Source organism: Teleopsis dalmanni, chromosome 1 (genome assembly GCF_002237135.1).
Source record: "Teleopsis dalmanni isolate 2A chromosome 1, ASM223713v2, whole genome shotgun sequence".
In the NCBI taxonomy this organism is placed as follows: domain Eukaryota; kingdom Metazoa; phylum Arthropoda; class Insecta; order Diptera; family Diopsidae; genus Teleopsis; species Teleopsis dalmanni.
In genome coordinates, this window is record NC_051846.1 from 64,829,807 (window position 1) to 64,857,653 (window position 27,847).

Consider the following 27,847-nt stretch of genomic DNA (forward strand, 5'->3'; position numbering starts at 1 on the left):
ATAAATTTTTATTACATACATATATATTTCTTAGAAATGTAGTCCTTGTTTTCTTTCTAATGTCTTGATAATTTTCTGGTGTCTTCTTTTATCAATGTTTCTTGTCCGTTTTCGGTCAAAGGTGTGATGAATGACATATATAGAATACATAGTTTTATTCAGATCTGTTTTCTCAAAGGAAAAATAAAATATATGTTATTCCTCAGTAATGTGCAAAATAAACGATAAATAGTATTGATTTTTTTTGTTTATCAGGAAAAAAGTTTTTAGATAAAATCCTACAAAAAGGTTATGTTTCTCTTACCTATTATTATCTTATTCTCTTTTTTTCAAAGCTATATTTCTTGCAAACTATTTTTCTATTATTCCTTATTTTTAAAAATGATTTTTGTCGGTGGATGAGGTAGGAAGAGGTTGATTCCATATCTTTTGAATCGTTTTTTTAAACTGTTTACTATAGTTTGAAGATTCTTGATGTGATTGGGGTTTATGACTGCTCATACCCCTTCTTGCTCACATAATTTCTTAACGTTATTTATAATCTAATATATGATTATCAAAAAAAAACATGAATTTCTTTTTTAATACAGAGTAATGACTCATATAAGTAATGTGTCACATCATTATCGACTTATCTATAAGTATTATAAGGTAGGATGAGATAGGTAGGATTAGATCGGTAGAATGCTACTTAGTTACTTTGAAATTAATAAATTATAAACAAAAATTAAAAAATCTAATAAAATTATTACAGTTAGACTTGTGTTAAAATATATAAAATGGTTGCAATACAATTTTCGTATTTTCAATTATAACATCTGGTGATACGATATGTTCTAATTAATTATGAGCATTATAATATTTTTTTTTATTTTCCCACTATTTTAGAAAACCTTTTTGTAATCCAAAATTTACAGGAAGTAACTAAAAGTGTAACAAGAAATTTAATAAAAAAAATAAGAAATAAAATAAACTGCAAAATATAAAAAATACTCAAAAATAAATTATGCATTAAATTATTATTAATAATTTAAAAAAGAAATGAAAAATTAATTTAATAATTTAAAAAGTGAAAAAATAGGTAATTTATTAAATTTATTGGAAAAGTTAAGGAAACCAAACAAGATTTGGTGACATTTGATTTAGTTGACCAAGGTGTATGTGATCAGTGAATTGATTTATGTGCAAATCATTTACATCTACGACAAGGAAATATTGTGCTTTAAATAACTAACCAACGAACCCAACGAACAAACAGACAGACATACAACTTATTGAAGTTTTATGCAAAGAAGTTGACAACTACATTCAAGGAGAAATGCTGATGCAGCTGCATTATCAGTGCAAAAATTTCTAGGAAATAAATTTTTGCTGTCGAAATATTTTATAGCTTGGTAAGTGGAGAAACTATACTTAGTCGTACAGATACAAATATATACATAAATATTTTAAATTTGTTATTTAGTTTTGTGGTTAAATAATAATATTTTTTATTAAATCTATTAAGTATCTGCGTAAGAGTAGATTGAATTGAAGAGATTTGCAAGTTTATATTGATTTTATGTTATTGCATTTAATTTATGGAAAATTCACGAACTTTCAAACATGTCTTAAAGAAAAGTTTGAAAATGTTTTTGAACTTTTAAATGGACAAATATAAAAAACATTTATTTTACCATTATCGAAAGTAATATAAATTTATAACTCCATATGTTTAAATTTGATGAGGTTTGAATATTTCAGGTTTGCCTTCTGCTCAAAAAGTACTCGGATTTTGTAAATAAAACACACAAATTTAAATTTTATTCCAAATTTATTTTATCCCCTTCAAAATATACTCCTTCTGAAGCGATACACATATGCCAACGCTTAACCCATACTTCCATACGCTTTTCGTAGGGCCATGAAAGTATGGCTTTTAGTTCCTTCAGCGAATTCTCTTGTATGGATTCAATCGATTTAAAACGCTTATCATGAAGGGGCAATTTGAGTTTCGGGAACAGGAAAAAGTCGCACGGATCCAGATCTGTTGAATATGGTGTCTGAGCGATGACAATGGTGCCGTGTTTGGTCAAAAAATCGTGTACAACAAGAATTTTCCATAGTAAAAATCGCTAAATGCACTTGAGGTAGTCTCACATTAATAGCTGCTGTAAACAAACTAATTGATAGATGGCACTGAAATTTGTACCATATGTCAAGAAAAAGTGTACCAACATAACAAAAAAATTTTTGAAAAAGGTCTATTACTTAAGGAGTAGTTAACAAATAACAAAATCTTTGTTGCCATTAGGTGTGAAATTCATTAATTAAATATCCTCCAAGGGGTATCTAACAGTATTACATCATCTTGAGGATGACTTGTCGTCACACATAGTTGGCTTTAGCTTGGCTAAAACTTAGTAACTGTTCATTTTCAAAGTGTCAAGAGTTTGAGAATTATCCATTAAAACTCGATTCTTTGCATACGTTTATAAAAAAAGACCAGCAATTACAAACCGTATGATTAAGTAGCTATATCACATTACCCAGATATAATATTAAACGTTCGGAAAAATTTCATGCACAACAAATCCAAAACAGCATGTGTTGTATGCGATGTGATTTACAGTAGCAACTCGCTAAAACCACATGTATATCTTCTATAGCCATATTTTTCAAAAATTGGTAATCATGTGTCTGTAGCAATCAGAATTTTAGGTTTACGTCATATCCTCGAAATTCTTTCTACATACAATTTGATATAGAAATCAAGAAAGGTTACATGTAGATTTTCACTGCCCGAGATGTGATAATTTGGTTTTAACAGATCTATCCATTAAGTGAAGAATAAGTGTCATCATTGCAAAGGATACGATGTAGGAAATAGTTAATTTATTTGTATGGATTTTACAATTTTTATACGTTCAGTAGTTGTTAAACGATCGAATGGTAAACCTTCGATTAAAGACATACTGCCTTAGATGAGAGTTTTGTTTGACATATATCGCTAAAATAGTACTTAAAACCGAAGCATTAAAACGGAGAACGTTATGTTTCATAATATTTTAGAACAAGATATGACATATCAAGACATTAGGTTGGTTGATAGATTCTACTTAGACTTGTTTTCTCGCAAAGACTTATGTTAACGATCTATAATTCAGGAAAAAAAATATTTTGTGTCCTTTAGAAAAGATTCAGGTGATGTTATTTGATAATGTAATAAAAAACAATATTGTAATAAAAATAATATATAATAATAAGAAATAATTACTGTAAGAGAATGCGTAATTAATTTTTTTTCAGTTTTCGGTTTACCAGTCAGCTTCACTTTGAAGATCTGACTTTAGTTAAAATTTTAATTGATTATAGATGAATTTAACTGTGACTTAATTAGTTATAAACCTTTAGTATTGCATTAAATTCAATATAAATAGATGATTGAAGAGCTTTGTTACTTAAAATATATCAGAACTGCATTTGTTTAAGAAATTATTAATAACTACTCTTTAGTTTTAAGTTTATGTTAAACAAAAATTAAGCTATACTTGTTAAATATTTTTTTTTATAAAAAAATATTATTTTACAGTTCTTTTTAGCAAATATTATGATAAACAAAGAAATGTTTAAACAGAAAAATAAAGATTCTAAGAATATTGTTATTTTCGTGCTATTTTTCTTTATTCTTGAAGTGGATTTCTTTCACAATATCTGAAATATTTCAAAATTTATTCACACCTCATCTTGTTTATTTATTCTTAAACTTGTTTTTAGAAAATGAATAAAATCAATAAATAAAACAACTGACCGTAGTTTATGAATCATAATTTTATTTAAATATTTTTTTTATTTTTTCATAATTTCAATGATTTATAAAAAAATGTATATAAAAAACTTAGCCATATTCGTAAAATCAATCACAATAAATCTGAACATTTTTTTATATTATTTTTTCAAATACTCTGCTGAAAATTTGAATTTTTATTGAAAGTTTATGACATCAGTTTAATGATGACACAGTCTTAATGAAAATCTAATATAAAACGAAGTATTAATTTATGCAAAAATTTTTATGTAATAAATATTTAATTGAAATAAGTGTTAATTGCAATCATCGTTGATGCAAGTTTCAATAAAACGAAAATACTTGAGAATTTTTATATATAAAAATATATAAGAATTATTTGTATAAATATTTACTTCAAACAAATTTCTATATTATCTATATATTGTATATATCTATATTGTATATATACATATTAAATTAAAGAGTTTAATAACTTCATCATACTTATTTTTTAAATTAGTTGTTACAGATTGTTTTATCGCTAACAAAATGATTAGGTTGATTAGTGTAAAAAACAAAAATAAAGTATTATCTATTTAGGTTCTTGATCTGTTAGCACAGGTGAACAGAACTGTCACCTATGACAGCATATATATGTTTAGTTTAAGGTTTGCCATTTTGGAATATGGGCCATTTCTGAAATTCCGATATTCCAGATACACCGATTTGATACGAATATCTATATATAATCAATTTTTTCTATATTTTTAGTAATGGTTGGTTGGTTGGTTGCAATAGCAGGCCATTAGATAACTTCCTTGTGCCTTAATTAGCGATTTTTCTCGGTTTTGCTATCACAATCTACGCAAGAACGCCTTAAATAGAAGAATATAGACTAAATCCATCCCGCTGAATTTAGGTAATTTAATAGGACTTTCGTCTTCAATGATGATAAACTAAGTCTTTCTAAAAACCTATATCTTCTGTACGCTAAAGCCGCAGAGAAATAATACATTCGCAGAGAAAATGTATTATGGTTTCTTTTTCCGGCAGATTTTCACAACTTCTGCAGTGAGGATTATGAGGAATGCATAGTTTCCCTACACACCAATGACCAAAAAGAACTGTAGTAAACCTTGCTGTGTTTACGCGGTCTTTTTTGATGAGTTCCGAGTATCTATTTTTATTATACGTGAGTCTTTGTAATGTGGAAGTTGCATATGACTTAAGTGCTTTCCATTTGTTATTGTCAAGTTGCAAGTTGTCTCTTAATTGTCTCTACGATAATATGAACCGGTACCCCCAGGGACACATCCATGGAAACATCAGAGCGGGCTAAACTGTTAGCTTTCTCGTTCCTTTAGCTTTTTCTATATTCTGGTATCGAGTTAGTAATAACTCGATGGACTTTACTTACTCTATGTTGGCGTTTATTAACTTGTTGCATTGATTATAATAACAAAAACTCACAGTTTGATATCTTTGGTGTTTATAATACTCTATTATTTGAATCTACAACCGTTACAATAATAACTGAATCAGTTATATTTATCAGACAGGAGAAAAGAATTAATAAGAGTGTTTTGTATAATAACAAATAAAATTAATTTTTTTAATTCCATATTTCTATTTAACTTTGTTTCTTAGATTTTGGATGAAATATACATATACATATCAATGAAATACATTTCAAAGTTGTTTAGATTCGTTGTTTATAATTTTGTTGTTTATAAATTTAGTTGCCAGTAATAAGATACTCGTAAAAAGATACAACGAGTTTATAAGCTCAAAAATTAAATTTTATAATAGCATTTAAAAAAAATTTTTTTATTGCTTACGTCTTAAAACGAATATGTAAACTACAACATACAGTGACTAGTACAAAAATGGATATATGCATCTGTTTTATGTTAATTAAAATATATTTTTTTATATATTAAATGTTTAGCTAAAGTACGTGTTTCAAATTTTTATTAAAATTTCAAGAGAGCTCCACGGTTTGCCTTATAGAGATGCGTGTGGGTGCTTGAGTTTTTGTTTCTGTTCTGCATCGCTGCCTACTTTTATGGCGCTCCAAAGTCAATGTCAAGGTTCTGAACTCGAAACATTTCTAATTAGTTTTTATTATTTTATTTTGTTATTTTAATTTTTTATTTGCAGATTTCTCATTTTATTGCTTAAGTATTTATTTTTTGAATTTTCATTTCTATATAACAATGAGGACTTGAGTTTTTTTTCCAAAAACTTTTAAAATAATTGAATGGCTTAAAAAGAGTTTATGTGAATGTAAACTTATTTTATTATTTTTTATTTCATTCTAAAGTCTTTTAAATATTATTAACTGTTCCGTCAATAATATTCGGATTATTAATTTTCTAGCCTTGAAGAGGTTCACAACCGTTCTTTTTAAATGAGAAATAATTTTTTAACAAATAAAATAAGCAAAAAAAAACTAATAAATATAAAAGCCGTGAAGACTGAAAACATATGTAACTTAAAGTAATAAAAAATTAATAAAAAATACTATAAACAGTTTTTATATTTTTAAATGTCTTAAAAAATTCAAAAACTATTTGAGCTAATTTGTTTTAATTTTTTTTTAATTTCTTTTAATTTTCCAATTTTTTTTTTAAATTTTATATAGAAATAGTTTTTTAACATTCATTTATGTAAATTTATTCTAGAACATGATTATTAGATAACAAATTTACTTCAATAACAAAATTTTTGTCTATAATATATGTAAGATAAATTATAGTATTTATTCTTAAAGTAAAATTGTAATGCTAAATACAAGATAGTAATTTAAATATGATTAAGTTCAGAAAATTCAATCAGCCGATCGCTACTACTTTACGACCTCTTACTTTCACGACTTCACTTTACGACTCCTCAACTGCCTTGCTTCTGTCTCGCCATTCTACCTCATTTGTTATGCCACCCTTTTACATATATTAGACGCTATAACATCACCATCACCACTCAATCAAAAGTTTTTCGAAGCAAATATTATTTATTTTGGGTTGTCCATTGGACAGGAACACAGAAGATGGTTAATTATGGTTTCCAGTTCCAGCTTGTTCTAGTCATTGGATATATGGTAATATCCAGTTTTAAAGCATATCACCATATAAGGATAGAGATTTTATATTTTTGTGTTAAAATAATTCTCTATAATTTATAATTATCCCATTTGAGCTAGATGAACCTTGTGGTCAGACATTTGTTTATTATTGTAGTTTCTACAGATTCGTAGCCATCTCTCTATTAAAAAGGATAGGTAGATATACGCTATTTAATAAGTCAAGTTTTTATTTTTTTATTATAATTGCTGTATTATTGCTTTATTTATTATTATTAAATAAATTGGTACGATTTTAATTTCTTAAGAACGCCTATTTGATAAGTTAGTTAAGATAGAAAAGATAGATATATAGTTTTAGTGAAGATAGTTATTTTAAACAACTTTTTTTATTTAGATATATATGTAAGGGAGACTATAAACACACATATGTTAGATGGTTTTATTATTTACAATAGAAAGGACAATATAATATCCCTTAATATCGTGATGATAAGAATGAGTTATTAATGGTGTAAGATGAAGTTTCCAATTGTTAACACCTCGTCTATGACTCCCGAAGCACGCAGCGATTAACAAACAACTGACTAACTGCTTTTTTTTTATACTCACGTTCTCAACAGGGTTGTCATCGCCTTACATATATAGTATGTCAATATACTTGTTGTCGTTCTAAGCTGAATTCTGTCAGTATAAGTTTATCAATATAAAAATGTGGTGTATTAGGTAGCGCTAATAGTTTTTGTTACTGTAATTAACGAGTAATTAATAATGCAATGACTTAAAAACTTTATACCTCGATTTCTCGAGAAGTAAGCAAGCTTAGTCGAAAAAGATGTTCTGATTCAACTAAAATGCATTGTAAAATCGGCGTTCCTGGGAAGTCAGAATGACGCTAATAAAATGATATATGTATATTATGTCTAAAGTTTTTCATGACATTTGATAATAAATATTTAATGGAATATAAATTTTTTGTGTGTTGTTTTTATGCTTTTAAAAAGGTATTAGGTAGTAAAATATAGTTTCCTCTAGATTAATTAATTCATAAATGATCTATGTAAATGTGTTCTATATTATGTTAAGTGTGCAAAAAATCGTCAAATTTTCTTATCAACCAGTATTCAATAATACTTCATACTCTTCAGAATCGATAGGAGATGGCATTTTATATATTTTATATTATAAGCGTCTCGCACTATTGATTATACTACATAATAACAGTGTTGTCAAAAAATATGGTACTTGCAGGAGTGATAAAGTTGGAAAAATGGGAAGCGTTTATATATAATAGCACATTTACAGCTACTCACTTAGGCGGTTTTGTTCATTATAGCCACTAATGAGGATGATTTATCAAAATCTTTCATATAAATGAGCTCATTAACAATAAATCAGCTCATTTAGGAAATAAAATGTCGAATGCAACCCTCAAAAATAAATTTCCAAAAGGGGAACAAATAATTGATTGCATTTCTTTTTTTTAGAAAAGGTAACCAAAAATTGATTATCAAATTTTTTGCTCTGAAATCAAAATTCAGTCAAGACTTGTTTGATAAAAATTGTATCTTAGAACAATAACAATTATTGATTGTTTGTTGGTTTTACAGGATGTTACAGTGAAGCAGTAAATTTACTTTTAGTAGTAATATTTTATGTAGCTGCATTGAAAAAATAAACTTTTCAAGTTTTTTAATGTTCAATTAAAGCATCAAATGATTTTACTGTTTTTATGAAAAACTCAGCCAAAATTTAAAATAAACCAACGCAACGGAAAGCATTACGAAGTAAGAGATTGACTTCAAAATCATATTAAAAATAATTTTATGTGTGAAAAACATCATGAAAAAGGTAACAGAACACACATAAATCAAGGCAGCAGAATTGTAGTCTAAAGAATTATAAAGTATAATAACATAATTTGGCACAAACATAATAATTTGAAGTTAAAAAAAACATAAAAAAAAGAATATTAAAAATAATGAAGAAAAAACCTAACATAACCAGACCATTTTATGCCGATGATGTTTTCGTTTAAGTAGAATTCTTGGTTGAATTTATGGATTGGGCGCAGAAAAAGAAAACGGGAAATAAGTTCAATGAACTGGAAAATTATTAAAAATGCCCCGAACGCGCCAAAAATGCTCAAACCTGATAAATTGAGAAATTGTGGATATTAAAAATAAGATGAACGGTATTTTGACGACTTTGGAAACACGCAAACCTGTTAGTCGCATAATGCAATTCCTTAGGCCTTGCGACTAACTAAAGAATAAACTGATGCGACCAGACAACGAGACTGTCAGATATGTAGTTCCGCAATTTGTAGTCGACTCGAACCAACAGGATTGATAACAAATTCTTCGCTGTTGTCTTAGTTTTTTTATTTTCTATTATTTCTGCAAGAAAAACAAACATTTTAATGGATTCTATTTGTGGTTAGTAGATGTCGTGAAACGTGTTACAGCGCACGTTTCAAATGCCAAAACAAATTTTGCACTCTTCGACAAAAATGGATTCGATTTGAGTGGAAAAAACTGTGCAGTGCTGCGTATTCTTACCAAGTTTGGCCGCAAGGTGCGAAATATGTCTTGACAAATAAGTCTTTCTAGAGAGTATCAAATGTTGAGTGGTGCTTTTCGCAATCTCGCCGTAATTGGTGCCGTCGATTGCACGCAATTGGCTCCGCCACTTAGGCGTGAAGAGTTGAATGACAGCATTTAACCGTAAATCCCTATTGACCTGCATTTTTTGTTTGTGCAAATTATTTGCCGGCTTGTGCAAAAAGCTGAGCCGTCGATTTGTTCTGCTGGAAAATATGTCGACCGTTGTCAGTAGAATAATGCGAACCTTGTCTCTAAATATGGAAACAGGTGTGAATTGGTTTTTTGCTGAGCACGAAATTAAATAATTTTGCTGATATAATATTCTTTTCTTTTTTATTTATTTTTTTAATTTTTCAAATTAAACAAAAACTGCAAAAACCAAGAGACTGATGACCGCAATTAAGTGTTTTTATTTATAAAAAATGTTATGACATTAATTTTTATGTTCACTTTTAAAATGTGCTAAGAAGTAGGTATACTTGGATTAAATTAAGAGTTCTTATAGCGATAAAATTTCTGTCATGTTCAAAAGTAAATGATAAGACCTCAAATGATAAGTGTACAAGTGTATTTTATTACAGATTAGTTGTTTCTGTTCTGTATAGTAAATTGTTTTTTAAATTTATTTATTGTCTGAAAATAGCAGATTCCAAATAAAATAGCGAAAAAAAAACGAAAAAACCTTTCGAAATTATGTAGAATTGCTACAATATCAACGTATATTTCAATTTGCATATAAGGTTGGTTTGTCTTTTAGGATTTAACCTTTATTTCCTACCTTCTACTCAAAAAGTACTCGGATTTTGTAAATAAAACACAAATTTAAATTTTATTAAAAATTTATTATATCTCCTTCAAAATATGCTCCTTCTGACTTTTCGTAGGCCCGTGAAAGTATGGCTTTTAGTTCCTTCAACGAATTCTTTTTCACCGATTCAATCGACTCAAAACGCTTACCATGAAGGGGCAATTTGAGTTTCGGGAACAGGAAAAAGTCGCACGGATCCAGATCTGACGAATATGGTGCCTGAGCGATGACAGTGGTACCGTGTTTGGTCAAAAAATCGCGTACAACAAGAATTTTCCATAGTAAAAATCGCTAAATGCACTTGAGATAGTCTCACATTAACAGCTGCTCTAAACAATCTAATTGACAGATGGCGCTCAAATTTGTACCATATGTTAAGAAAGACTGTACCAACATAACATAAAAAAAAAATTTTTAAGAAAGGTTTATTACTTAAGGAGTAGTTAACAAACAACAAAATCCGGATACTTTCTAAGTTGTATTTTGTATATCTCTACACGTATTTCGAAAAATTCGCCTTTGCCTTCATCAAAAGAATTCCTTCCTAATATTGATGTTTCGAATTTAATGTTCTATGACAATAAATATATTTCGAATAGAAAAGGTGACTGACTTAATACAAAGCTTTTTCTGGCTTTCCAAATTTTCTCACTATTATACAATTATCGATATGGTTTCAGGCTGAAACTTTCAGCATTATAATAACTTCATGAAAAATCAAAAAATAAATGATATTTTTTAACTCCCAGCTAACAGTGACTTTATACACATTTTATAGAATCCGTAGGATCATCAAAAATTTACTTTAGAGTTTTAAATACAAATAAAATTAAATTTAGTTCAATTGCGTTAGTATCTATAGATATTTAAAATATTAATTTTCCTTTTAAAAAATAAAAATAAAAGTCACTTGGAGAAATTTCAACTCAGTATGGCGTTTAACCAAAATATCTACGTGTGATTAAAATTATAAGTTCCAAATGTTTTCAAACAAAATGTATACATATGTGTATAGACACGTGAATCGGGTTGGGGAGGAGTGGGGATGCTTGTGTATAAAAAAGGAACACAACTTTATTTATACATACTATATATCTATCCATTATTAATACATATTGACATGACAGCATGGTACACAAAAGTTTAGTCAATTCAACCTTTCATTTGTAGGACTCCCGAAGTACATTTCAGGCTATAGACATACATATGTGTAATATTTTTACGTATTTCATTTCAGTCATTCGTAGACATTATCTTTAGACCGAGTCCCACACTAACTGTACACTTTTAACAACTATAAATTATTCATTAATATTCAAGTTATTCATTAATCTATAAATAACCCTATACTATTATTATTCTTTTACCATTATTATTACTACAGTAGTATTAAACATACTACTGTAGTATGCCTTGCCTCTTCAACTATTTCTGGTAAACGAAATGATTTGAAATAAAAGTGAATTTAATAGACTCTGCTCAATGCTTTGCCAATTTTTCAAACCGCAGATTTAAAAAGGAGTTGGTTACAAAAGAAGATAAAAACGCATAAAAAAATTAAAAAACGTGTTTAAATTTCCAAAAATGATAATTCCTTAGTATAATTTACCTCAACTTCAATACATTTATTTCTACTAGTCTCTAGATTAAGATAACTGTTACCTCACTATTTGATGACTGTTTCCTCAAAATAGTTCTTTGCGGTATAAGGAGAGATAAGAGATAATAGAGCAAGCGAAATTTGATGAGTAGTCTGGTTGTTCCAAGAAGGTCTTTATTAACGGAAATGATGTTGTTTTAATTGGAGAGAAGGTGGATTATATTAATGGAAAATTATTTTTTTTCTCCGTGTTTTCAAATATTTTTGTGTTTAATTTATACCGGATTGAAGGTAATTTATAAAAAAATTTAAATTTGCGTAAAAAAAAATTAAACATTTACACCTTTTTAGTTGATTTCTGAATATAAACTCGCTATAGAACTGTATAGCCAGGTTCACATCATTCCTTAGTGTCTTGTTACAATTTTGAGTTAAGTCACATCCAGAGTAAAAAAATCCAAGTGGAATACTCTTTTCATTCTTTCGAAAACCCACCAGTCGTTTCATTCTTATTGCATTCTTATCGATTTGTTATACAGCTTTTGAAGCTAAAACTATACATAATACATTACTCACTGTACGTAATGATATACTTGGATGTTCTAATGCACCTGTTTCAACCAATCGATGATTGTTTAAAATCATACCATCGATGTTTTTTGCGATAATATCCGTTGTTAATATCGTTCATTTTATCGTTTGTCTTTAAGGCTTGTACTATCAATTTCAAACAAATCAGTTCACTTGCGAACCATTTCATTTAAGAAGGAGAAAATTTATTTAAACATTTTCACCATTTCATTATGACTTTTCATTGTTCTTAAACTTTGTTTATGAAGACTATTCATTTGTATCTATTGTTAAAAAATAGGTATACTTACACATCAATTTTAAATAGCTTGCTATTAAAGAACGAATTGATGGGTTGAAATAAAACTTTGGATATTTTCTAATGAAAAATCAGATATTCGAACTTGTACTTCTACTATTAACTCATAAATGGTTTTCTGCTAATATATTAAACAAATTAGTAAATACTTAGTAGTTTGGGCCTATCATTCAATGCCATGGTAGGTATACACGTAAGGACAATTTCAGAATGTGGGTATGCAGATGTTACCCATATACCTTCTGCTCAAAAAGTATACGGATTATGTTGTTTGTTAAGTCATAGACCTTTTTCAAAAAATTTTTTTTGTTATGTTGGTACACCCTTTCTTGACATATGGTACAAATTTGAGCGCCATCTGTCAATTAGTTTGTTTACAGCAGCTGTTAATGTGAGACTACCTCAAGTGCATTTAGCGATTTTTACTAAATGGACTTGATTCTTGTTGTAAGCGATTTTTTGACCAAACACGGTACCACTGTCATCGCTCAGGCACCATATTCGCCAGATCTGGATTGGTGAGACTTTTTCCTGTTTCCGAAACTCAAATTGCCCATTGGGTCGATTGAATCGGTAAAAAAAAATTCGCCGAAGGAACAAAAAGCCATAACTGCACGGGCCTACGAAAAGTGTATGGAAGATTGGGTTAAGTGTTGGCATATGTGTATCGGTTCAGTAGGAGCATATTTTGAAGGAGATAAAATGAATTTGGAATAAAATTTAAATTTGTGTTGGTACCTTTTACTTTTTGAGCAGAAGGTACTTACTTTAGAATATTGGTAGGTAGATTGGCAATATTACTGGTTAAATTAACCAGTTTGGTTTGTTTTTCTATGACACATTTTTGTCCAGCCTTGCCTTGGTATATGAATATTTTTGTACTGTAATTAATAACAAATTGAATTTAATTTTAATTATTAATGCAGATTATGATAATTACCGATTACATTTGAAATTTAAAAATTAATTAATTAATTGTTTAGTACTACCAACATATGTTAAAGTTTTCTGTTAAATGTAAAATAAATAAGTTTTGAACTTCAAGCTAATTTAAAATTAATTATTTTACAATTTCAACAGACAGTTTTTTTTGTAGCTTTTCCTTTGAGCAAATCCATTTTAAAAACCACTTTGAAGTAGTTATTCTTATTGCACTTATAAGACCAATTGGATAATCGCCACATTAGAACTTGGAAGCAATTTCGTTAAGTTCTCCAATTTCATAAGCACAAAGCCAATAAAACGTGAGCATTGGTCTGTTGCTGAACTCTATCGTGTCTGTTGTCGATATTTTGTTATAAAAATTCCAACATAAATGTCAATTGCAGCACGACTCACTCGCCTGGTACGAGTCGAGAACAGAAAGAAGTTGCTTTAAACTTAACATTCGAGCTGCGATTGAAATAAGAGTCGAAATGTGAGTCAACATTTAACAGTGTTTAGATTGAAAACTCATGAAATGCATTGCATAAATTTACATATTAAATTAAATAAATATTAAAAAGTGTAATAACAAAATGCAGTCCATAAACATTTGTAATTCAAGCAAGAAAACTCAAGACAATGCGATTGTTCGAATAGACAAAAAACATTAATGAAAATAAAAGATATTTTTCAACTTCAGCACCTCAAAGCATGAAATCTCAAAAAAGCAGTATTTCTGAAGTAATTAAAATGCATTTCCTAACTGTGTAAATTCTGATAAATTAATGAGTTGTTGTTAAAGATCTATATATACAATATATATGTATGTATGTGTTTTTTTAATAACAATAGTCAATCAACAGTCGTTTAAGTTTTTAAACGACTAAAAGCAACTGTTTTAGCTGAGATTAGTAAATCAAATGTCAGTTAGGAATTTCAAGGTTTTACAAGGCAAACTATTTTTTAATTTCTTTATTTTATCATCACTAGACAATATAAATAATAAATTAACTTAATTTTTTATTTATAAAATGCATTTTATTTTTTTTTTATGATAGTTTTTAATATTTAACACTAAATTTGATATTTTTACATTTGACATTTTTAATTGGAAAGGCAAAATAATACTCAATAAATATTTATTATATAAATATTAACACTTGTTTGTTTAGTCATTTATAACTCATTCTCTAAATGAAATTATTACACATTACTTCTTATTATACAGTATTACGTTGTATGAAATCATGTGTAATATTATTACAATAATTAAATTTATATTGTTTACTTGTCTTCTAATAAATGATGATACCTGCTGCACCAACAACGAGAGTATTTTTTAGAGACTTGTTTTATAAGTAACACTACTTCTATTGGTAAACCATTTCTACAGTTGACAGTTGATATATATTTAGTACGTTTTGAAATTTCTTTATAGACTTTCAGATAGACTTCATGATTGAATTAATAGACTTAGATGTAGACAACGTTGAAAATATGAACAGCAAAATATACAAGAAATGATTCATTGTGACTACAATACGAACAATATAAACTATATAAATATAAACACAATCCGAGTACTCAAGAATTTGTTTCTAAAGAAATTTCTATAAAAAAATTGATATTCAAATTTTCAGGTATCGTAGAATAGTAGCAGTCATTTTTTCTTTCAGAGTAGCAAAAAAAATACTAGCAAATTACAAAAGAAAACATGTGAAGCAACAACAATGCTCTTAAAATCTTCAGAGTAAGATTTTAGTCCAGCCGAATTCAAAACTCAATTTGTTGTGAATGTTCATTGGAAATATGTTACAAAATTCCAGTCATTCCTTAAAATCATATGAGCATTTCATTTACTAATAAATTCAAAAATATAAATATATAAATGAATTTGAATATATAGAATAAAAATGCTAACCATTGATCTTCTAATATTTATTTTATTTTTTTTATTTTATATCTTTTTTTCTTATATCTTTTTTTCTATTTTTTTATATATCTATCTATCTATTTTTTATATATTTATATAAATATATATTTTTTATATATTTTATATATATATATATTGTACGCAACAAGAGCGTGGTTTCTTGAATCGCTCTTATTTCAGGCCTAACAATAAGTTTTCTAGGTAGAATCTTAAAAACTAATCACATTACATTACAAATTATTTCATATGTACATATACAATGTTTTATAATATGAATTGAAAATTATTTTAAGGGGCCTGAATGAGTTGCCAGTGTTTATTTCTCAGATATCAGGGCGCATAAATTGAATTAAACAGGATAGTCTTTAGGAAAGCAGGATAGTAAGTCCACCATTCCTTTTCAGTCTAGAGAAATTTATCATAACGGTAAGACGTCTAACCAGAGGCGAATAAAATTGATAATTATCAAATGACTAGAATTGACTATTTCTGTTACACCCATCGCATTTCTTGAAAAAAGATCCAGGTTTCAGATCAGAAGATACACGAAAAATGTGCTTCATCACTGATAGAAATGTGAAGAGAACCAACATTTTTTATTTAATTTTCAGAATTTGAATATTTCCAATAATTGTTAAACGATGCATATTATGAAATGATAACTCACCTTTATGTTATACTTTATCTTAGTTATCTTTGTTAATATATTGAAGTTAGATTTGAATGAAAAAAAATTTTGATGTACACTGGAGTGCAGAGCCTAGCGTATTTATTTATGACTCTAGTGTATATCTAAATTTTTTTTCATTCACATCTAACTTCAATATGTTTAAGTAATTTTTAATCCACTCATTTGAGAACCCAACTACTAAATTTAGGACCATCTATATGTTGCTGATAGTGACAGAAAAACTTTCGTAATTTGTTTTTGTTTTGCAATTAATTTAAATGTATATATTAAAATTAACTTAGTTTTAATACGATTTTGATATTTCTGTTTGCAAAAAAAAAAAAAAATAAATAAAAATATATAATGATTTTATAAAAATAGTCAGAGGAAGACAGATATTAAGTAGTTAGAAATTTATGGTTTTATTTTTTATATTTTTAATTGTTTATATAAGTTTGGAAATAAATCAAGTTTAATATGAAAGTTTACAATATGCAAGTATTTTTGTCGTCTAACAAATTTTTTTAGAAAAATATAAAAGATTACTGCTTTTATACAAACTGCGATATTGTTAAATTTTATATTGATATGTAACGGTTCAGTAACTCTTAATTTCTTAAATACGTTTGAGATATAAATAAAAATTTAATATTACAAAGAAAGCTGATTTATAAAATTATTACATTTTGTAGTAGCTTCCGGGGTTTTTTTTTAATAATAAGATCTTTTAATAAAATTGAAAGAAAAAATTATGCACCTCACCGTTAAATCACAATTACTGTGAGTTCTCAATTGAGCTAAACTCAAACAATATCACTTTTCAAAATATTCTTCTATACTTAATTATTATCATTGAACACAAATCATTAAGAAAATCATTTAAATCTTAAAGCACATTAATCAGAAATATTGGGTTATATAGTGATACCTACTCATCTTTCAAAATATTAAGATTATTGTGGTCATTAAAAATTAGAAACCAATTTAATACATCTACAATGTGAGCACAAATGGAGGCGTTATACTAGAAAAGTTTAATCAAATTAACCATTAATACAAAAGAGTAGAAAAAGTAGAAAATTAAATAATTTTACTTTCTAAAAATCTCAAAAAGAAGATACGTTTTGGCCCAATTTCGAATTAAAATCGAAATCATATGTAAGTGGGTTACAGTAAAGATTTGATTCATTTGGTTCTATATAAAATGAAAAAATTCATTTCCGTTGAAAACAAATGACACAAGATGCACAGAATTATATGTTGAACAAGTTACCAACGCGTTAACCTGCAGCACGAAATCTTCCAAAGATTGGACGAATTTGGGTCAACAAAATTTTAAAGAACTTTTTCTTTTAAATTTAATGATAAAAACATCAGACACAAAATAAATAATATAAAGTAGAAAAATAAACACGTTGAAAGTTGAAAAAAAAAATTGATTGTGAGAACGTTAAAATAAATAAAAAAATAACCTGTTTCTTTGTCTCTAATGACTTCAGATGCTGCTAATAGATTAAGTTAAAATTGTACGGAACTACAAAGAAAAACAAAAGACTTAAGCAACAAACGTTGATAGTATATCTTATATACATGCATTATTATGTTCACTGCTTTGACTACTAAATTCTTAACGATGTCTAATATGTTTTTAATATTACATATATATTTTGAAAATATATAACTTAAATGATGATAATAAATTTACTTATTATTGCAATTTTTGTTTTTGAAATATTAATTAAATTAATTAAATTGTTTAGTGTTTATTGCTTGTCGTTTTATTTTTTTACATTTCTAATTTGAGTCAATTTCTACATGTTATGTGGGGGTCTGAATATATTTCTATATTAACATATCTTATTAATATATAAGTGTATACATATATGTGCATTATAAATATATAAAAATTGTATTTTTTACAAGTTCGATTTTGAGATTAACAGTTAAACAGTTAAATAGTTTCTAAAGTACATTTTGTCATCGCTTTAGTGTGGTTTATAAACCAATAGTCTATATTTTTGCAAGAATGCTACCGGTTGAAAGGTTGCGGTCAATGGAGAACGATATAGATCTCTGATTAATGAATTTGTTGTTTTCAAATTATTGCAATAAATATGCGATGAATGCTTACCTTGATGTAATTCCATCATTATGTACATTCATTCCTATAGATTAATTTCTATAAAAATATGTGATTTCACTATTCTAACAAATCGAAGACATTAGACCATTTGGTAGCAAGCATGCACAGACTAATTGTCAATATACAGCGGTAGCTAAAAGAAAATTTGATTTCCAGATTGCACTTATTGTAATCCAATAGTGTCGTTTATATAGTATGTCTGAGATCATATTTAAACTTTAATAGCATACAACATCGCAAATAAAATCAGCTTAAAGACTTTACAACTTACTCTTCTTCTTCTTAACAAAATAAATATCAAAGTAAAGGTTATCTCTATGATTTTCATTGTATTTATTTAAAATTTAATTTGTTTGTTAGTTTGTTCCTTAGTATCTATTGAGAAGGTCTGTGAATTTGCTTTCCGATCGTTTATGGTTCTCATATTGTATGGTTTATAGTATGTTCAGTTCAGAATTTTCGTAAGACTTAAGTTTATTAATTATTTTTATAGCTTCATTTTTTACTGTGACTGTTTCTATCTGTAAGTTTTTCGCTATGTAGATCTGCATCAATTAATTACCAAGTAGGGTGTACTAAAAGTCTGAACACAGTATTTGGAAATGGTTGCAGATGCTTAATATTGGTTGTTTCTTCTTTTTAGAAAGTCAAAGATCCGTGTAGTAACTTTATTCGAGTAATTAGACGAATTAGATATGATCAACAGGGTTGATACCTAATGGTCTAGGTCTATCTAAGCCAGAAAGTGTGGGCATAGCACAGGTAGATGGGGAATAATTGGAATAATCTATTGGTATTGATACCCAAACTTATTTTTCGATTCATGCTTTTAGATAGATCTTAAAGTTATATGTTTCTAAGCATTTAATTTTGATTTTGTCGTACTATATATAAACTATTAATATGCTGTATATATACAAACTACTATACTCATTATATTTAAAAACATGTATGTGTGGTTTGTTGATATATTCTCAGTTTTTTATTACAGTAAATGATTTTTAATATAGGTTACTTTTTAATTTAATTATAAAAAAATGGTATCACCATATTTTATAACAAAGTGTCATTATTAAAATTATTTTTAAAAAGTACTTACTTAATGAGATGCGTCGTTTGCTGCTTAGTCATAAAACTTATAATTTATTACCATTTAATAAAGCCATAAATATATTGCCATAAATATATTGTCACTTCTCTTCTTATAAATATAGCATATAATCCTACATCAACAGTATAATTAATTAACTTATTAATTAATTAATTAATTAAAATAAAGTAATTTGTAATAAAAATTCTTAATGAATTAAGGTTTAATTGATTTCAATTGCCTTGCGCACTACTTTATATTAAGTATGGTCAGTTCTTAGTTTGCATAATAATTATTTTTTTTATTTTATTTAGCTTGCTTTATTTTTTTAGTGGACTTGATGTTTCATATTACATATTCTGCTAGTTATTCTGGTAATTCACGTAATATAATTTTTTTTGCTGTTAACAAAAGTCACTCTTGAATGCCTCAGACACTTGAGTTCATTATAAACCCAAGTCACAGAAAGTCATGCAAACGCGTTTTAAATTTTTAATGGTAATATGAGCTGCCATAAATGGACCGGGACACTTTATAATGTTGCGTATGTCGCACAATACCAATTTCGTCTTGAGGGTCTGGTCTGGTCTCGTCTGTTATTGTGACTGACTTGTTTTGTGGTATTTGGTTTATATATTTGTATCGAATATTTTTTTTTTTTGTGTAACATGAGTAAGTGCAAATATTAAATAAAAGTGAATTGCATTTTAAAACGAGTTTGCGAAAATATTTTTTTTTGTTTTTATTAACTTATTTTTTTCAAATTTAGATTTGTTTATATTTATTTGAGTTTGTGATATTTATAGCATGAAGTAAATTTAAAAGTTAAAATTATAATAAATATATTTTTGAAGTGTCCTCATTGTATTTATAAGTACGAACGAACTTTCAAATATTTGAAGAGTTGCCAACGAATTTAAATTGATGTTATCTATATCTATAATTATAATTTTAAAAGTCTTTATATTATCTTCTTCAAGCTATTGTATATAAATTGTATGTAATATCATCGTTAAGATAGTTTTAACTCACGCACGATATTCATTCAAAGTTACTTATACAGAATATCACTTTTTCTCTAATGTAAAAATATGCTTTGTCTGTGTATTTTATATATTTAATATACTTTATGGTCTCTTTTCTATATCTTTTATTCTGTTATGATCCATTTTAAATGACAAGGTGCAAACTTTGCAATCCTGGTTTACCAGCTTTAATAACTACATTCTTCTATCAAGTCTTAGTTGTTGGCCTCATTCTTTTGATTCGAAGAGTTGCTTGTAATATTATAAATTGATTGTAACTAGTCAAGTATTATTCAACTTTCATTTATATTTGCCATTATCATATTTTAAAATAACAATAATTAATAATCATAATTGTACGATATTATATTTTTTTAAAAATCTCCATGAATTAGAGATTTGGAGATACTACATACATATGGCATTAATATTTCTCAAGCTGATTATACTCTATTTGTGTAATATATGAATATTCCCTTGTTTTAGGGTATTCTAGGTAGGTAGATCTAGCTGAAGAAATAGTTACGCAATGATTGTATAGTAAATTACATAGTATTTTGTTAACAACCTACTAATTATCAGAGAATCAGAGAATTATTACAGTGATCATATTAAAATCTTTGAAAGATCTGCTTTGTTTTCGGATTAGGATTTGGATTAAGATTTGATCATATTAAAATCTTTGAAAGATCTGCTATGTTCGGATTAGGATTTAGAATTAGATTTTAGGAAAATTTTGCTTTTTTTTGGAAAAAGTTTTTTTTTTGAGTTCGATAAAACCGGAAGCAGAGAAAATTTCATTATATATGTGAATACGATAATGGGCGTTAACAAGTGTAACATCAACCCAGCTCAAGATGTTTTCACCCTATATTTACTAAGGCCCATGTTATGTAGAGTGTCATGAGCACGTTAAAATCAAAATTGTTGAATGAGAGAAAAACACCAATGTAGGTTTAAATTCGGTCATAAGAACTGAGGCTATATGTGCCTTGTCACTCAGTCAAAGTAGTGTTGTATGTACATATTTCCTTTAAAATTTAGACACAACCGAAAAGTACATAAGTAAGAGTAAAAATTCGAAATCAACAAACTGATGTGACGCTCTGCGTAATATGCATGTTCGTCATAGCCCGAAAGAGCCAATTTTGACCTATCCGTGTCAATTCGCTGCTTTGACGTATCGGCACTACATTTTTCTGTAGATATCTCGAAAAGTAGTGAACATAGAGAGAAAATAACCTCTTTTAAATTAGAATATTAAAAATTATTTATAAAAATATATAAAATAAACCTTTTTTATTGCATATGAGTAACGATTTCCTATAGAAGTTATCCGAATTTTTTCTCTCTTAGAATTGCAAACTGAGAGATATTGAGTTTAAGTAAAATGTTCAGTGCGCAAAAATAATGGGGATACTTATACACAAATTTATTTTAAGAGTATTTCGACAGATGATTTTACGACAATCTCTGTGTGGTTGGACTCAAATCTCTTTTCCTGGTGCATGATTCTTAAGTTTGTGGACAGGTGCCGACCTTACAGAATGACCTCGTCGGTCCGACAGTGGCACAATTTATAGTGACTTTCTCATTCTACATCTCAGCCCAGTATAATATCTATACCTGATATTTTTCCTGTTTTTTGAATATAAAATACATGCACTTTGATTTGCTTACAATTAACAGCTGTTTAATCAGCTGACTGTCAAGTTGTATGCGAAAAATTGCGATGGAGTCGTTTTTTCGGTAACATATGTATAATATAAAGAACTTATTATTTTTTTATGTAAATATGTGTGTATATATTTCAGAATCATAAAGGCGTTTCTGCTTTTGATCGACTGTGAATAAAGTCTGCTTTCTCATACTCATATAGAGTATAGTCTACAAATTGATTTCATATAATTTCAATATTAGAAAAACTGCAACTTTAATTTATGGGTACTTAAAATTTTTATGGATTTTTGTTTTGTTTTTCGGGATAATAGTGCCATCTGGAAGATTTATAACGTTTGGTGAAATTTGTGTCTGCTTAGCTTGGAAAATGATTTTTATTTATTTTTTCTTTAGAAAACTTTTCATCTTGGTATGGCGAGTTCATCGGCAATTTTATTTCTTTGTTGTCCCTGGTACCATGGAATACAAATCAGTAACATTGTGCACTGGTTCCTCACTAAACTTAGTTGTGTTCATTAAATTATTTTTTAATTGTATTGCGATTTTTATGTATAACAGAAATTGGTATGTTGCATATACTAATATACTTAAATTTCCCACCATCGATATTATAAATTTTTTAAACATTTAATATTGAAAAATCTATGATTACAAGCTCTAATATGTTTTGATGTTGTATAAAATTTAAACTATAAAGAATATATAATTTATGTTGTTGTTTAGCTGCATATTAATAACAACAGTACTAGTATTTAATAACAAGAATAAACTTGTTTTTTAAGAATTTAATAGTTTATTACTACTATTAAAGCAATAAGTCACCGCAACTTGCTTAAGAGCTCTTAACCTGAACTACGTTGATTCCAGCCAACAGCCATATGAAGAATATTGAATTACTTAACAAATTAAGTGTGGCTTTAGAGTGGCTTAAGAAGGTACAAGAACGGTTTAAGAAATTGTAAAGTTGCACAATATCACAAGCAACTGCGACTGCTACAAAGGAAACAACTGATAAAAAATCGAAACAAAAGCCGCAACACGAAATTTAATATACGCGGGAAAGTGCAGTAACTTTAATTTAACACACCTCTTAAATTTTCAAAAAATAATGCCTGGATTAATAAAATTGGTAATAATAAAAATTTAGTAGCAGCAATCTTAGTACCGCAATTAGCAACTGTGCTAAGAAATTTTTGTACCGGTCAAATGCGATATAATTGCTATTGTTATTGTTACGATTGTAACTGCTACCCAAGGCGATACTCGTGTCTCAGCTGGAGTGTGGGGCTTCCTTGAATGCTGCCTATTAAGTTGATACACAACAGTAAAAATACTGCAAGTTCCACTTCGATCTGTTGAAAGAGTTGAAAGAACATTGCAATGGCAATGTTGATAATGATGCCGATTATGATGATGTTAAGAGAAGTTAATGTTTATGGATGTTGGTATAAATGTACTCGTATCTGTTGCAGAGCAGTTGTTTTGTATCTCGCCATGGTGATGTAGCTGATTCTCGTCGTTATTGCTATTGTAACAGCAAAGTGTTATTTTGCTACGTTTAAACCGTTTAGTTTGACCCAGTTTAAAGCAAGTGGAACGAATTGGCAAACACCACAACAAAAACCATATAAAAAAAAATTTTTTAAAAATGTTTCATTGTGAACACTGGCATACACTCAACCAAAAATTTTAGTGATTTAAATTATTTTAAATTAATAATAATTATTTATGAAATAATAATACAGTTATCGGTAAAGGTTTATTAATTTTTATAGTTTTGCATATTATTAAATTATGTTTAATCAGTTAAGGTGAGAGGTTGAAAAAACCATAGAGTAATTAAAAATGATTTATAAATTTATTGATATATTATTAGTAGCTCTAATTAAATAAGCGAATATCATTTTTTCTTTCATAACACAATAAAAAAACATTTGAATTTACAAAAATGACTGACATAAATATTCCAGAGTTTATCTTTTTATTGATCATTTTTATTGGGCCACTTCACCTGTCCATACCGAGAATTATTTATCAAAGCTTGAAAACAGGTTGCGTTGCAGCAGCAAAGCGAAATATGCCAATGTTGCATATTTCGAAAGCATGAAGCAACACTGACTCGGGTATCAGTTTCGCAAGCATTTGTAATCGATGAGTTATTCGGCATTCGCTGCTGGCAAATTAATTTTTATAATAATTCGCTTAACCCACTTTTTCGTCACTTATCAATTTCTTATTTTCTTAGCGGTGTAATTCAAATAAAAAATAATTCCACACTGAACGATAAGAAAGAGAAGAGAAAATTGCAAAAAAAAAAAATTAAAAATAATAATAATTTCCATAAAATTCAAATGTTGCCTTATCAGAGCCGCATTACTGTAATCAAGCTATATATATATATATATTATAACAAACAAATACTATATATAATAAACAAATACTATATACAATAAACAAATAATATTTTTATTTCTTCTTGAAAAATGAATACTATAATTTTTAAGTTATTTTAAGCGCTTTAAGTAAGTAAGTTGAAAAATATAAAGAAAGATAGTAGATACACTCTAAATAGTTCCAGCTATAGTCGTATTGAAAATGTGTATACATCTCAGCATGTTAATCAAGGTCAGGGTTATACATTTTATGTTTTCGAAAGTAAACTTAAATAAAACATAATGAGATTTTAATAAAATTTTCTTTTCAAGATGTTTGAATTTTAATGGGTAACTGACGAAAATTGCAACAAAGAAAAACGCTCTATTTTGTTTATTTTTATTAAATTTAATGAAAGATAAAAGAAAATATACGAATATGTTAATTTATTTTGGTTCAATATGACTACCTCTAGCATGAATTATGACTTTTAAACGGCTAATAAAGCTAACGCACGCTGTCCGCAAATTACTTTGAGGTATTCTAGTCCATTCTCGGATTAGCGCTTGCTTCAGAAGTTCGCTGATCGACATTTTAAAATTTTTACTCTAGATCGAGAAATCTAAAGTATTTATATCAGGAGAACATGGTGGTCACTGTGTTGTAAAGCACGAAGCTTTTTTCAGTCCTTCTTGGTTGACCCGTAATTTGTGCGATGGTGCTGAGCCCTGTTGCAATGTTCAACTCTTGCGACCGATGTTCATTTGGTCAGGGCTTTAGTGTTGCCTTTCAAATAATTTACCGTTGGATTAAGACATTTATTTTTACCCCACGGTCGATGAATACAAGCGGAGAGAGACCATCTGTCGTTACAGCGCGCCACACTATCACTAACAGTGGCGGCTGCTTTCTGGTGGCCCTTTGTCAGAAACATCACAAAAAAAATCAAATTCGGCACCCCATCACTTTTAGCCAAACGAACTAACACGTTCGCTCTTTCGACTCTAATTTTGTTTTGTTTATTAGTGAGATCATGCACTTTGTTCAACTTCAATGGGTTTAGTGCTCATCCCTGTGGAGAGGACGGTGAAAGTGACTCACGTCTGCTTGTTACTGGCCAAAGCAAGTACAGCGCCGATTGGATAAACTAGGAATTAATAATTTTGACAAGCTTGGACAGCTCCAGCACCAGTCTCTAAAGAGTATTTTACGCTTTGCCAAAGCTTCAAAGTGGTTTCTAAATGTTGAAGATCTTACACGATAAGATATTTGGTTAACCGGCATCACTGGTTGGCATAACCCAACCTAACATATGCTTCAGAGAAGATTTTATAGAACTTAATCCTTTTGAGGCAATAATCGATTTGGTATCGATAAATCAGGACATAGCTGGCAATAGCTCAGCTTCAAGTTAACAGATTGTCAAAATATTTGAAAAATTTGAAGAGGTAAAAGGTAAGGTAAAAAAATAAGTACTCATATGGTTGCAGTCATTAGAACTGATATTTTTGTAACAGCTACGTTATTCTTAGAAATGTTCGGGCTTATCACTTCTTTAAACCAAGTACCACTGCCTCAGATGTAGTAAATTTGTTTTTGGAGATCTTCATCAATATTATACAATTACTATATTATTTAATACATTTGTACATATTAGAGTTGATATCCCTAATTTTTAGACTTTGGACTACTAATAGTTATTTTATTCTGGCCAATTCTATTAAATGTGAACTTCAGTGGCGTAACATTTTTCCATGGTTTTCTTCAGCAAGAAGATTTAATCGGCTGTTAAACGAATTGGACTAAAACCGCATCACCGTTTATACTGAAATATACTATTTAACTACGTTGAGCAAGAAAATTTTCCTAAAGTTCTCACAAATGACTATTCCGTTGTTCTTATGAATTAATATAGTCTAATTTTAAGATTTCTTGTGTGATTTCTTCACTTCATATTTGAAAGAAAAATATTTGCGTGTTTCTTGTTGTCTCACATTGGAGTCGAACTCAACAAAAGATCGAATGGTGGGGTCCCCCTGTATTTTTATTAAAATATTTTTAAAATAAATATTTTCTGAATATAGCAAAAATAATTATTAGCGGATCACTGAAACAACTTACCAGAGATCTGAATTTACCCCATCATCTGCTTAAACTCTGTTTCATGTAATTTTCTGTATGCATTTATATTAAGTATTATACAGGGTTAGGCGATTGAAGTGTCACCTATTCAAGCGATCATATTTTTTTTTATGTGAAATTATGTTTTATAGATTTAAATTACAAAAATTTGTGAAAATAATTAAAATTTCAGACTCTATTCACTCTAGCTTAATGTGTTCACCTTGACTATGACCTTCAAACGGTTCACGAACATGATCTTCCGGTATTTTGTTCTATTTATGCGCAATAGCTTTCTTTCGCTCATCCATACTAACATATTTTTTAGTCCTCACCTTGCTCTCCAAAATGGACCAGATGGAATAGTTCATCGGATTTGCATCTGCCGAACTCAAAAGCCATTGTGTGGACGAAATAAAATGTGGAACATGATTTTTTAATTATTCTTGGTTCACACGAGCTTCTTGAGACGGTGCCGTGTCTTGTTGGAACATCTATGGTATACGAACGAAATGTTTGCGTGCCCTTGGCTCTAAAAAAATTTCCAAAACATTTTTCCGATAATAAATCGCATTGACTTTGACACCAGGCAATATCAGTTTGACAGATATACCTGTGTGTAGTTGGTAACACTTCTTCAAACGCCTAATCCTGTATATTTATTATTGAGACTTTGTAGTAGGGATGTCGTATTTTGTTGTTGTGTTTTTGTTGTGCAGCTCTTAGAACTATTCGCGCCATCGGTTAAGTATCTTTGGTTCTCTCGCTAAAACCTTATTTGTTTATATAGCTGTATATATTTATGTCAAATATCTATAAATATTTTATATCTAATTTAAAAAATTTGATAAAAAAACATTGTTAATTACAAACATTTAAATTAATTTTGAAAACAAAATGTCATATATCTAAAAACATCTATAAAAGCATCATAAAATTCATTAGCTCTACTATGAAAATGGAAGAATTCTTCCAAAAATGAACCATAAAATATACTAGACAAGGTGCGAGTACAAAGGGAACTTAAAAGCACTCATAAATAATAAAGTAGATATTTGACAGGCTCGAGATGTCAACAGCTCTTTTGTTTTATCTTAAAGCGTTAAAAGATTCGAATTAGGTCAAAACGTTAAG

The 27,847-nt window shown here is 28.2% G+C and overlaps 1 protein-coding gene across 1 annotated transcript in view; it reads left to right on the forward strand.

Annotated features, from left to right (window-relative positions):
* The first annotated feature begins 1,063 nt into the window (after positions 1-1,063).
* The window catches only part of LOC119683132 (serine-rich adhesin for platelets-like), a 69,402-nt gene continuing 42,618 nt past the window's right edge, over positions 1,064-27,847 (forward strand). The window contains exon 1 of the mRNA XM_038096746.1: positions 1,064-1,394. The gene's annotated coding sequence lies outside the window, so the exon portion shown is untranslated. The remainder of the gene's footprint in view (positions 1,395-27,847) is intronic.